Here is a 13,830-nt window from a genome sequence, read left to right as displayed (position 1 = left end):
TCATTCAAAATAATTATAATCTTTTAATTATAAGGATAATTATTCTCACAAATCATTATTTCACATCCACTTTTATTGTTTTAAATGTGAACATGACTTTTTGTGTTTAAAAAATATATATATATATATATATATATATATATATATATATACACACACACACACAAACATTAATGTATGTAATTGTGAATACTTTTATTGTTTTAAATGTGAACATGACTTTTTGGGTGCTTTTATTTCAGTGTAAAATATTTTTCAAGTGAAAATATTTTCAGGAAAGGAAAATATTTTCTAATATTTGGTTCTATTTTAAAAATTATATTAGAAAATAATTTCAAGTGTTTGGTAATATTCTGAAAATGAAAATTTCTACTAGTTTTTCACATTTTCTCAGTCATTTTCTCAGCTTTCAAACAAATTTTATAATAGAAAATTGCAATCCATCAACTTTTAAACAAACAAAAATAAAAACAACACCATTCTGAGCAAGTAAATCATTTAGTCAAACTGAGAGAGGGAGGAGGAAGAGAGAGTCATCGCAAATCGAGGGAAAGGGAGAGGTAGATTGAGAAAGAGAGAGATCGGTGGTCGGTGGGTCATGGGCGACGAGACCAGTCCAGCGGCGGCAGGCTTCAGCGATGCGATCTCACGGCGGGACGATCTCACGGCGTGAGTTCTATGGCGCGATCTTGCGGCTCGATCTCACCGGCGCGAGCTCGACCGCGTGATCTCGCGACTCGATCTCGCTAGCGCGAGCTTGACGGCGCGATCTCACTGGTGCGAGCTCGACGGTGCGATCTCGCGGCTCGATCTCGCCGGCGCAAGCTCGACTGCGGGGCTTTGGGTTGAGGACAACAATCTAGGCTTCATCGACATGATCTGACCGGATTCGGCGATCTCCCTCTAGCTCTCTCTCTCTCTCTCTCTCTCTCTCTCTCTCTCTCTTTTCTAGTATGACTACCGTTGCTCTCTCTCTCTCTCCTTTTCTGTTTTCAGTCTGAAAAATTCTATTTGAAGGTAAATTGAAAGTGTAAATTATTTTCCACCTGAAACCCTCTAATTTTACATTCAACATAATTTTCTGAGCATCCCAAACAACAAGCATGGTGGAAAATATTTTTCTGATTTCATTTACCGTTGAAACAAATGCAGCCTTTGTGTTTTTAAAAATATATACATTAATGTATATAATTGTGAATACTGTGTAGAACATTGTACATTGTACGTTGTATGTAAAATGAGTATAAGAAAATATTTAGCCTAATTATATTATTTGCAAGTCTTTGGTGTAACTCTTTTTTCAAGACAATAATTGATCAGTACATATTGATTATCTATACTACTATTTAATGAGCTTTCTCTGTTTGGACCGGATTTTTTTGGTTCTAAAATACCCCTACACCCCTAGGTTTAAGTAGAGACAAAACTAAAGAATAGTTTGATAAAAATACATGTCTAACTTACACTAAAATATTACCTACAAAATAGGAACACTCTTCCACTAACTCACTTCTTCAAAGTAACTATATGTTTATTGTTTTTTTTTTAAAATAGAAAAATAAGTTAAACACCCCATGTTTATTCAAAAACAAGAATATATATATATATATATATATATATATATATATATCTAAATATATATATATATATATAAAACTAAAGGACAATCTTGATTTTTTTTAAATTCTAAAATACCCTTATATTCTTATGTTTAAGTAGAGACAAAACTAAAGGATTATTCGGTAAAAATACAACCCTAACTTCCACTAAAATATTGCCTAAAAAATAAGGTCACTTTTTTATTGATTTTCAAATTTATTTATCCACTTATAAATTAAATTCTCAAAATAAAAATTATATATATAATAAAAAATATAGATTTTTTTTTTGCTACTACCACTAAAAAAAAGAAAAAAGCCTCATCTCACGCACGAAGCACGAGTAATGAGGCTAGTTACTATTAAAAATGTGTCCATGCATATACAAGTATACAAGCCAGTAATAATAAAATTATGACACCAATCTTAAAATGCTTATGAGAGTTTTAGTATTATTTGCCAATTTGCGGTTTATGATATGCGTATATATAACTAACTATGGTTACACCTAACTTAGGTTTAGGTGGTCACACTCTCAGAAAATTTGATACATAAATCTTTATAAGTTGCAAATAAAAGTTAAAATATTCCTGTTATAATTTGAAAAAAATATTTTTCTTTAAAAATTTTTTCCTAATTAATATTGTAGGTCATCCTTATGTTTAAGTTAAAACTTAAAAGTCAAATATATTGTGGGTTCCAGTTAGCTGGTAAAGTCTTTGATGGTTGTATAAGAAATCTGGGGTTTAATCCCCGCTTACACCAAAAATTGATTGGTGTCTTGATTTAATGATACAGAGCTATCATCAGAAGCGGACGCCATAAGTTGAAACTCTTTCAAAAAAAAAAAAAAATCAAATATATTGAACCCTTAAGATTGAAAATATAAATTTCATTTTTACTTTCTTATTGTTACCGATTTTATTGTCTAGTGATCATAGAGGTGGAAATCTAAAGTTTGATCCATAGTAGGTGTGGACTTTGTAGAATTAAGGGAATGGATAGAACAAGTTGGAGGTTGACTCTAAAATTTTTAAAAAGTCATTAAGGCCTTATGTAAATATTATTCAAAATAACTTTTTATGCTTTGAAGATCTAGTTTGAGAGATCGCAAAATGTAAATATTCATGAGCTAGATCAGAATTTTTTAGGAAACAAAAGCTTTCTAATAAAATAAGTATATAATGTATATGCAAAACAACAGAAATTTTCAATCGATATTAAATTTAAAAAAATAAAAGTTAGGTCTTCCAAGTTTCAATATTGTATGAAGATTTTTCACTAAGCTTAATTACAAATTTTAATATTTGAAAGTTCAAAAAGAAGATTAAATTAAGAACCTTTCCAATAGTAGTTTTAGTTTAGTAATTTATCAAAAAAAGAAAGAAAGAAAGAAATTTGTCATTTATTCTTCCATGCAAACACAAACATATATCATGAACAAATATTGTTAAGGGAATTTTCGTCCACATCCGTTGGGATGAACAAACTTTGCTTATAGTTCTTCAGCCAGCAACCATATGCCTCCTAAGCGATCTGTCAAGCATCACCTAGTTAAATTGACAGTTGGCTCATGCGTAAAGACCGTCCAACGAAGGACTACACCTAGGTTTGGATACAGATAAAAAGGTAGACGTTTACGTCTGCATTTTTCTTTTTTTATTTTAAGCGCGTTCTGTGGGTTCCGTGCATTGTTCACGAGACCCACAAACTTCTTTTTTCATACAAACTTTCATTAAAAATGGGTCACACGATACTATTCACACATTTAAAAATTATTTTGCTACAGTGTTTTCAGTTTTCAACAAAATAAGTGGTATTCAAATACACGTTATATGTGCCAATGGAGGAACACATTTGGCCCCACGAAACCCTTGTGTAATGTTCACTCACATACTAGCGGACAGAGCAACCATGCCGATGGACATATGACCATACAGTCGAATGAATGATTATGCTGATGGTTGAGCATGGTGGGTCCCACTAGTTTTTGCTTGTTCTTCACTCATGAATCTCTACATAAAAATAACTTGCACACCACGCCCAAAGACCCTACTATGCGCTCATATATTTTTTATATGGTTAAAGGAGCCCCAAGATCTCGGAGCCTTAACTCCAAGATCTTCCTCATAAGGAAAGACCGTTCATTCAAGGGAACTTGATCAAGCTCTACACTACTATATGTACCAGACCCCCTCCTATTCAAGGTAACTAGAAAATCCCTAGCTCTTACACTATTGAGTTCATGGTAATTATTCTTTCATTGACTTAATTTTTAGAGGGTTTTTGGCCAGCATCCCACTGGTGCTCTCTGTTGGTTCTTGGTTTTCTTGTTTCTCGGGCATCCCATTGGAGTGCTCATGGACAATCAGCTCATTGATGATTTTTGTGCATCATCAAATATGTACATATACACACCAATGCATGTGTGTACATTGTACAATACAAATATGTACATACATAGATTTAGCATGTTTTGATATTATAGTACGGTCTTCTTATCCTCAGAAATTCTTGGTTTTATCCTTGTATAAGTGAGTAAGATTTTGGTGTTGGCGTGTGAGTATATTCCCTTATTTCATCCCTCTTCCCCCTATATATATATGTGTGTGTGTGTGTGTTTCTCAACAAAAAAAAAAAAGTGAGTAAGATTTTTTTTTCCTTGTAATCTTTGTTAAAAGGGGGATTTTTTTTCCCTCTCGTTGAACAAGCAAATCTGCATAAAAAAAAAGGCGAAAATGGGCAAATGCCCATTTCGTACAAAAAAAAAAGAAGGGCAAATGTCCCATTTACCAAACTAATTAAGAAAATGCCCCTCTTTTGAAACTCGATTTTCTCAAAATCGAGTTAAAAAAAAAAAAAAAAAATTCTAGAGCCCTATAGCGACGTTTTAAGGAGCCTATAGTGATGTTTTAAGGACCTATAGCGGCGTTTTGTAATTCGACCTCCATGAAATCGAGTTACATGCAAGTTTTTTTTTTTATTTATTTTTTTTTACCTATAACTCGACTTCATGGAGGTCAAGTTACAAAACGCCGCTATAGGTCCTTAAAAACGTCACTATAGGCTCTTTAAAACGTCGCTATAGGGCTTAACTTAATTTTGAGAAAATCAAGTTTCAAAATATGGGCATTTCCCTAATTAGTTTGGGAAATGGGGCAACATGCTGATTTTTTTTTTTTCACGAAAAGGGCAAAAGCCCATTTTGGCCTAAAAAAAATGCTACATTATTTTAATAGAATCTATTTATTTACTCACCTCTTTGATGTTCAGCTCTTAGCTAGCTAGATCCCCCAACATTTGGTTGGATCTCAGGAGAATATAGTATTAGTATATGTATAATAATTGTATAAAGGGAAATGTTAATGAACACCGCATGGTGCTGGTTAACGTTTCCCAAATTGGGTCTTACTAAATAAAGATGACAAAAAGTTATTAAAAAATTGCCAAATAAATATAAAATTGCTAAAAAATTATCAAAAAGCTGAAAAAGCAGAATAAATGCAGCAAAAAGCTGCAAAAGATTGTTGTTAATGGGTACCGTAAGGTGCCCGTAACACAACCCTTGTATAAATATGGGTATCTCGTTTACTCACATATAGTTGTTAAAAAAAAAAAAAGAGTTTTCTTTGTTTTCTTTTTGATGAAAATAAAAAATCTTATCCTTGTTGAATTAATCATCAAAATCTGCACAAAAACAACGTACATTATTTGAATAGAATCTATTATATTATTTATTTCGTCACCTATGTTTAGCGCGCTTGTAGTCCCAACAATTTATAAGTTGTCCCTTTGCATTCGGAACTGAGTTTAAGGCGAATAAAGTGTGTATGTATAAATTTGGGCCATGCACGCAAAAAACATAAATTAATTAATGCTTGATCGTTTTTTTGATAAAAACTTTGTATCTTAATTGTGTCAAAATTACTTGCAGAGTAACTTTGCTCCAGTGGATGAGTTGAAAGAAGCCCTTCTCATCACTGACATTGAAGGGAAAAGTCCCGATAGTTTCCCAGAAGGTGTTTACGTGAGAAATGGTGGGTAATTTATATTATCTTCCATTACCTATAGTATAATATTCTAATTAGACAGAAACTAGTAGGTTCCAGTTAGCTCAACTGGTAAAGTTTTTGATGGTTGTATAAGAGATCTGAGGTTTAATCCCCGCCTACACTAAAAACTGATTGGTGTCTTAGTCTGATAACAAAGAGCAATTATTAAAAGCGGATGTCATAGGTTGAAACTCTCTCAAAATTAGACAGAAACTAGGATAGCACGCGTACAGTTTATGGGCCCATATATATACTTTCTTTTTTAATGGGGAGGTTTTGTTTATAATTCGGTTTATTCTATATGTTAATAATTAATTCTTATGCATTTAAATAACGTACATTGTTAAAATTATTAAATTCATCTCTTATTTTAACTAGAAAATAAAAGTGGGTTCCAGTTAGCTCAACTGGTAAAGTTTCTGATGGTTGTATAAGAGATCTGGGGTTCAATTCTCGCCTACACCAAAAACTGATAATTGTCTTGGTCTAATGATAAAGAGCTATCATTAGGAGCGGATGCCATATGTTGAAACTTTCTCAAAAAAAACAAAAACTAGAAAATAAAAGGAATTATATATATATATATATATATATATATATATATATATATATATATATATATATATATATATATATATATATATATATATATATCACTTTACTTCATTGGTTCAAGTGACATTGAAATATTGTCTAATTTAATCATATATATATTTATTTCAAAAGGTGTGGTTCAATCAACTCAGATAAAGCACTACTCTATCATGATTTCTCCTACATATTCTTTTATACTTACATCTATCGTATCTTGAAGTAGATGCAAATTTCTGTTTGTTTTTGTTACTTGTTTTAAAGACAATCATTATGTATTTGGTTGAGCTTATTGTTAGCTTTTTTTATCTGAAAGAAAGAGAGAAAAGGTAGTTTAAGTAAATAATATATATATATATAAAGAACCGATTTATTTACTTAAAATCACTTTTTAAAATAAATTTTTATAGGTTAAAGTGCCTAAATGGTCAATTAGGCATATAAGTTCTTTTTTAAGATGATAACTGCACTACCCACAAACCCACCATACAGCTAGCCTAGCTAGGAAAGGATTAATAATAATGTATACATTATAGCCCATCTATATAACATCTAAATTTTTTTAATGTTGCTATTTTTCTGTTGAGTCACATCGATCATTAGCTTGTTACTATTTTTTTTTATTGATTTTTTCATCTAATTTTTTTGATAATATTAAAGAAATTACATGATTGATTTTACATGTTCATCTATGACGCTTTATTTTTTTTAAAAATATCTTGGATTTTAATTTTACATCTACTTTAATTTGCCTTTTGAGATTCATCTACTTTAATTTAAAAAGAACTCCTTCCACACTTTTCATTTTCTTTGCTACAGTGTTTTCAGTTTTCAGTTTTCAATTTTCAGCAATAAGTTCTATCCATACGGACCCTCAATTCACTGGCTCTCCCTTTCAGTGGGGTATGGTATTATGGCCATGACCAACAGATAGTAGAAAAAAATATAGGGGCTATATGGAGTGCTCAAAAATGCACTTGATATATGAACCCACACAATTCTATTTTACCAAAATTTATGAGTCAGCCATGGAGCTATTAACATACTACAAGAAAAATAATTTTGCATGCAAGGCAAAGCTTTAATGGGAAATATTGGAGTAATTTCAATTGGGTTAAAGATTGACCTCGGTTAATTAATTCAATTTTCCAAATTGATTAATTAGGTCAAATTACATATAAATTGTAGAGACACTAACAAATCACCAAATAAACTAAGTATGTAGTGGAAAATAAATAATATGGTGATTTGTTAACGAATGGGGAAAACCTCTCACAAGGCAAAAACCCCATCGGGTAAATTTTAGGTCACTACTTCCAAGAATCCACTAATCAAGAACAAGCGGTTACAAGTATAAGGAATCTTACCACTACCCTGGACTATCCCAAAATACCAACTTATAATTGAACCTTTACTCCAATCCCCAATTAAACTTGGTCTTGTTAAAGACTTTTTTATTTGCACGGATCCTAGTACGTGACTAACTTCAAACAACTGATTGATTGTTGTTGGTTGCAAAGTTCTTTACTTCAAAGTATGTTGAAGATTAGGAAGCACTTGGTTACAAAACCCTAAGGTGTACAAAACGCAGTAGCTTCTCACAGAGTGTATGAGTTCTCTAATTGAGTTTCTGTGTCTCCTTGATTACTAAAATAAGCCTTCTATTGGGGCTGTAAATGAGCCAAGTTTTGCTGAGTAGTGTATGTTTGAGTTTGGCTCGTTAATAAAAATCAAATGCTCAAGTTTAGCTTGAGCTTGAGACAAGCCTAAAAACAATGTTTGAACTTGAGCTTGTGAGAATGCCAAAAAGCTTGAGCTCGGCTTGGCTTGGTTGATTAATTAGTCAAGCCAAGCTCGAGTTTAATATCAAGCTCAAACTCGAGCTTAAGTCAAGTTTTTTAGCTTGGGATCCAAAAAAATTGCATCATCAAATGCTTATATCACCAAAAATCAAGTAAACAAATACACACACACACACACACACACACACATATATATATATATATATATATATATATATATATATATATATATATTATACTCATTTTATCATGCTTCCAATACCCGTGAGTAGAATTTGTTCACATTACAACTCTACATAATTAAATCCATCCATCAACATTTATTGTCTATAGCTTGAGTAACTGTTCAAAATACAATTTTTACATTCACATTTGTCATTCGTACAACTATAATCTTCACAAATCTAAATAAATTAACATTCCAAAACATATATGAATAAACAAGTTATAAATTAACATTCCAAAACATATGTGTAATGTCATAAATCCTTGAGATTTTTGAAATTGTAAGTCTCGATAGATTGATCTTGTGTCAAGCTTCTTTATTAATCCTTGACAGATGCTAGTGTCGAGACTAGTGTCGAGCTTTAATAAAACAACTTTTATTCACTTATTTTTTGGATCAATTTTCATGTTTTAATGATGTCACTTGATATGTTTAAGTAACATACTTCTAGATACATTAAACTCAACTTAGATTTACCCAATGCAAAAGTGTGTTTTGTTAAATGATAAGCCAATATATATAAAATATGACCCTAACACTTTCAATACTTTGTAATGGCTAATAAAAAAAAAAGAAAAATTACATACCAAATTCTTAAAAGATAAAATCAAAATCCTTATTGTGATGCTTAATTTTCAATCCTATTTTACAAATCAATAAATTTCTATCACTTCCCAAAAAAAAAAAAAAAGCATGTACACATGTAATTCTGTTTATAACCAAATTGATGTCTAGGATTCTTACTGGTACATGCCTTCAAGTTCAATCCACTTCCATTATATCAGTCCATTTTGGTCTAGATCGGTACATTTAGGTCCATTTGGTCTATTTTGGTCCAATTTAGTTGATTTTGATCTAATTCGGTCCAGTTCGGTCATTCCCTCAACTTTGGTCCCTTTTGGTCCTTTTTGTCTAGTTCAGTCTATTTAGTCTATTTGGGTTTACTTTAGTCTTTTTGGTCCAATTAAGTCCAATTCGATCCTTTAGGTCTATTTTCATCCAGTTCAGTCCATTTATACCAGTTTAGTCCTTTATGATCTACTTCAGTATATTTGGTCTAGTTTGGTCCTGTTCAGTCCATTTCAATCCTCCTTGGTCCATTTGGTCCACTTCATTTCATTTGGTCCAAGATGACAAAAAGTAATATTATTATTTTTAATTGTTTAATTTAATGATTTGTGGTATTAACTTTTTTTTTTTTGAGAAGGATGATATTATCTTTCTTTATGTTCCTTTTTGACCTTAGCTGATATCACTATTTTAGTTTTTGAGTGAATTACATAGTTTTAATGTTTTACATTGCTTAATATCAGTAAATAAAAAGTAGACACAAAATTTTAGTAACATCTTTTTGATTATTTTTGAAAAGTGATGATAATAGGTTTTAAAATCATACTACAAAGTTCATAATGCAACTTATTTGTACATGATACAACTAAAAATCTTTTTATTTTATTTTATTTTTATTTATAGAAAATATAAGTTTCATATAATTGTGAAGATCATGAAATAATGGGTATATGTGAGAGACAAATTTATAAGATGATTGGCGTATTTGAATGTATGGATTTCAAAATTTTTTGAAGTTCCTAATTTTATTTAACTACATATCATTTTATTTTCATGTCTTTCATAATTTCAGCCAATGATTCATTAATTGACTTCTCATCAGGAGTAAACAAATTTAAATTATATAGAAATAAGAATATTGCTATAACTATGGCTCTCTTAAGCTTTTAATTGAAAGTTTTTTTATTTCTCTTCGTTCTCTAAGTTGGTGCATTTTAATGTGATTGCAGGACCAAACCCCCTTTTTGGAGCACTTAAGGGTGGGTTTAAATAGAGATGATTGCGTCTATGATTTGGTTTTTCACGTTTCAGCCTTTTTTTTGCGCATGGGTTTCAACCAGGGGACAAGAGGTACTGTTTACCACTGTGCGTTTATTGTTTACGCACTGTTTCACACTATTCACGCACTTTTCAGCCATTTTTTATATATTAAAAATGGGACCTGCGACACTATTCACACATTTAAAAATTATTTTGCTACAGTGTTTTTAGTTTTCAGTTTTCAGCTGGAAGGAGAAGGAATGGTTCATGTTTTGCATTTTAAAAAAGATGGTGATGGGAGTTCGAATGTTGTCTACAATAGAAGATATGTTGAAACAGAAACTCTCAAAATAGAAACACAAAGAAACAAACCGTCCTTTCTCCCAGCCACTGAAGGAGATTCATTGGCAACTTTGTCTGCCTATGTGCTGAATTTGGTGGGCAAATCAATTTAACAACATCATTTTAAAATAAGTAGCCTTTTTTCCTCTAAGATATTGTTGCATGAGTTGTAGATAGAGTTCATTAGAATTAACTAGGTAGTCACAGAGGATTACATATTATGAGTTAAGACTTTAAAAAAAAAAAAAATTATAATATGCTACTAATCTCGCAAGTCAAACTCGTTTCTCCCCTAACACCCTCAAGCACTTTGTACATAAAGAGGTTTCAATTTGGCGTGAAATCTGATATTCACACGATAACAAAACCAGAATAAATCTACTCATCATTTCCCATACTAAAGTTTTTTGGGAAACTTGTGAAATAAAAGCTTTAGCTAACTTGTTTATCACTTTGATTTGAATTTTTTAGTTGAGGTTTGGCAAAGTAAACAAATATTTAAGTAACACCAGTGTTTTTGAGCATGCCGGGAAGTTCTACTCAATTGCAGAAAATCACATGCCTCAAGAGATTGACATTTTAGCACTTAAAACTTTTGACAATTGGGATATTGATTGAGCCTGGAAACGACCTTTTACCAGCCACCCAAAGGTCCCTCTTCTTATACACATTAAAAAAAAAAAAATCATTCTACATCTAGATTTTATGAAAGGTCTTAAATTTTGCTAATTTTATCTGTGCTCATGTTACAGAAGGCTGCAGGAACTGAAGAGCTAGTTATAGTTGGGATTGATGCTGTTAAACCTTTTGTTAAATTGGGAGTGATTTCTGGTATAATAAAAAATAGGATAATTATGTTGATACTTTGAGATATAGCAAAATTAGATTCATTATACCTTTTTAGAATTATTTTGGGAGTTAAAATGACAACTGTTTTGATTATTTTGAGGCCGAAGTGTCATTTTTTAGAAATTGGGTATAACAAGTTTAATTTCGCTATATATATCTCAAGGGTGTCAGTGAAATTTATAATAATAAATAATATATATATATCTATATCTTATGATCCTTGTAATTAAAGTGTAGCAACTCTAATAAGCCATGGCTATTTTATTTTTGAAGCCGATGGAAAAAAATTAGTTCATAAAGTGGATCTTAAACTGGATAGGTGCTGCCTTTGCCATAAGATAGGGGTCACCCAGAGGTAAGATTTTTTTTTTGTTATTAATAACAACTTTTGAGATAGAAAGTTGTTGTTAATATATATGTAAAAAAATGATTTCAATGGTGAATTAATATGAAAATTACTAAAAACTTGTCAACTGATCAATTGTTAAGAAAAATGTTGTGAAAATTATTAAGTCTACAGTATTAATTAGACAATGATGATAGGTCACCTAGAGGGTAAGTTAGTGATCATATTTCATATAGTTTTAATTCTTTTGAAACATTACCAAATGATTAAAATTGATCAAGCCCTCATAAATTTTGCTATTGCTTTGTAGGTATAATGTGATCCCTGATGTTCCACTAACTATAGACTTGAAAAGACTTCTTAGAGGAGGCCCGTGAGTGAACGTCCTTTGCCTCCAATTTATAGAACTTTAAAGCATCAATATGTTGATCACTAGTACTTTCTGTTTTTAATTCACTTTATAAACCAAACTTAATCTATATGTAGATTGATGAAGTACAACAAGTAAGAATATGCAAGGATTGGGATAATGCCTCGTTATGGTGTTTCGGATTCAATCAAGTGGTTTGAGGTAGAAACTGGTTGCACATATCATATTTTCAATTGCTTTGAGGATGGCGATGAGGTAAATTATAGAATGAGTGAACTTAAATTTGTTTTAAACCTTTATTATTTTTTAGTAAAATCAATCATATATAGTTGACTGATTTCTTTCAAATTATGTTTGCACGAGGATAAATAGGTTGTAATGTGGGCGTGTAGAGCCCTTGATTCAATCATACCAGGACCTGAAAATGGTTTGAATAAATTTGAGTGGTTTTCCAGAAGATTTAAGCATATAAATTCAATTGAAGGAGATATTAATAGCTCAACAGAAGATGGACTATTATTTGCTCGTTGCTATGAATGGAGATTAAATATGCAAACTGGTGAAGTTGGGGAGAGAAATCTTACTGGAACTGAGTTTGCTATAGATTTTCCTATGATTAATGAAAATTTTACAGGTCTTAACAATAGATATGGGTATGCCCATGTTGTTGATTCCACCGCAAGCGCTACCTCAGGTGACTACATAAATTTAAAACAATCTCTTTAATAGAAGTAATTATCCATTACTCTCAAAGTGCAATGACATGACATTCCTTACTCTTATATGAATAGTATGTCTCATTAATTACATTCATAGTGAAATCTACCATTTATGTGAGAGGAGTCATTGTATTTTGGGGTATTGAATAAGTTCTCTTAAATAGTTGCTATTAACCTTGTCTTGAACAACCAATTATGTCTCATTAGGCATTGTTAAATACAGAGGACTAGCCAAGCTACACTTTGAAGAGACAGACACAAGATTTTATTTGGTAGAGTCCTAATGTCCCTTGTTCTTATCTTTTAACACATGGATCGGTGTTAATTTGATTATCTCAACTTTGATTCTATGAACTAGAGAAAAAAAGATTCCGAGGAGCTGATCAAAGTGGAATATCATATGTTTGAGGAGAACACATTTTGCGCAGGAGCTACCTTTGTCCCAAAAGAAGGAGGTTTTGAAGAAGATGATGGTTGGGTCATCACTTTTGTTCACAATGAAGGCACTAACATATCTGAAGTAAGTCAATTTGATATATGGCAATTGCATCTAGCTCATATGGATTTGTTTTTTTTTTTTTTTGCATGTTATGAACTTATGATATATTGAAAGATATTTATTATCCTTGCAGGCTTATATAATTGATGCAAAGAAGTTTTCTAGTGAGCCGGTTGCCAAAATTACATTACCACGCAGAGTTCCATATGGATTTCATGGGGCTTTCATGCCAACCTCATGTGAACTGAATGACATAATGACATTATAAACTTATGATTATGTATTTTGTCCAAGAATAAATCAAGCTACCTTGATCTTCGTAAACTTTTTTGAATTTGGAATGACGGTGTTTGATGTCTTAATGTAAAAATGTATTTATTTTGTTGTCATAGTTTCATTTGTCTTGCATATGGAAAAAGTAACTTAGGAAATTGCAAGCCATGCACCTAAGAACAGTTATCAGTCTATTTGATACTATCTTTACGTGGCTTAGGAAATGGCGAGTGATGCACCTAAGAACAATTATATTGTCTATTTGATACTTTCTGTTGTTCATAAAAATAGAGATACAAAATACGGGACTCGCATTTTCCCTGCTTTCATCTT

The 13,830-nt window shown here is 31.4% G+C and overlaps 1 pseudogene; it reads left to right on the top strand.

Moving 5' to 3' along the window:
* Window positions 1-4,974: 4,974 nt before the first annotated feature.
* Window positions 4,975-13,492, top strand: LOC142612281 (carotenoid 9,10(9',10')-cleavage dioxygenase-like; annotated as a pseudogene).
* The last annotated feature ends 338 nt before the right edge of the window (window positions 13,493-13,830 follow it).

This window comes from Castanea sativa, chromosome 10 (assembly GCF_040712315.1).
Source record: "Castanea sativa cultivar Marrone di Chiusa Pesio chromosome 10, ASM4071231v1".
Lineage (NCBI taxonomy): Eukaryota > Viridiplantae > Streptophyta > Magnoliopsida > Fagales > Fagaceae > Castanea > Castanea sativa.
Note: the sequence above shows the minus strand (reverse complement) of the source record. Positions and strands in the feature narration are given on the sequence as shown.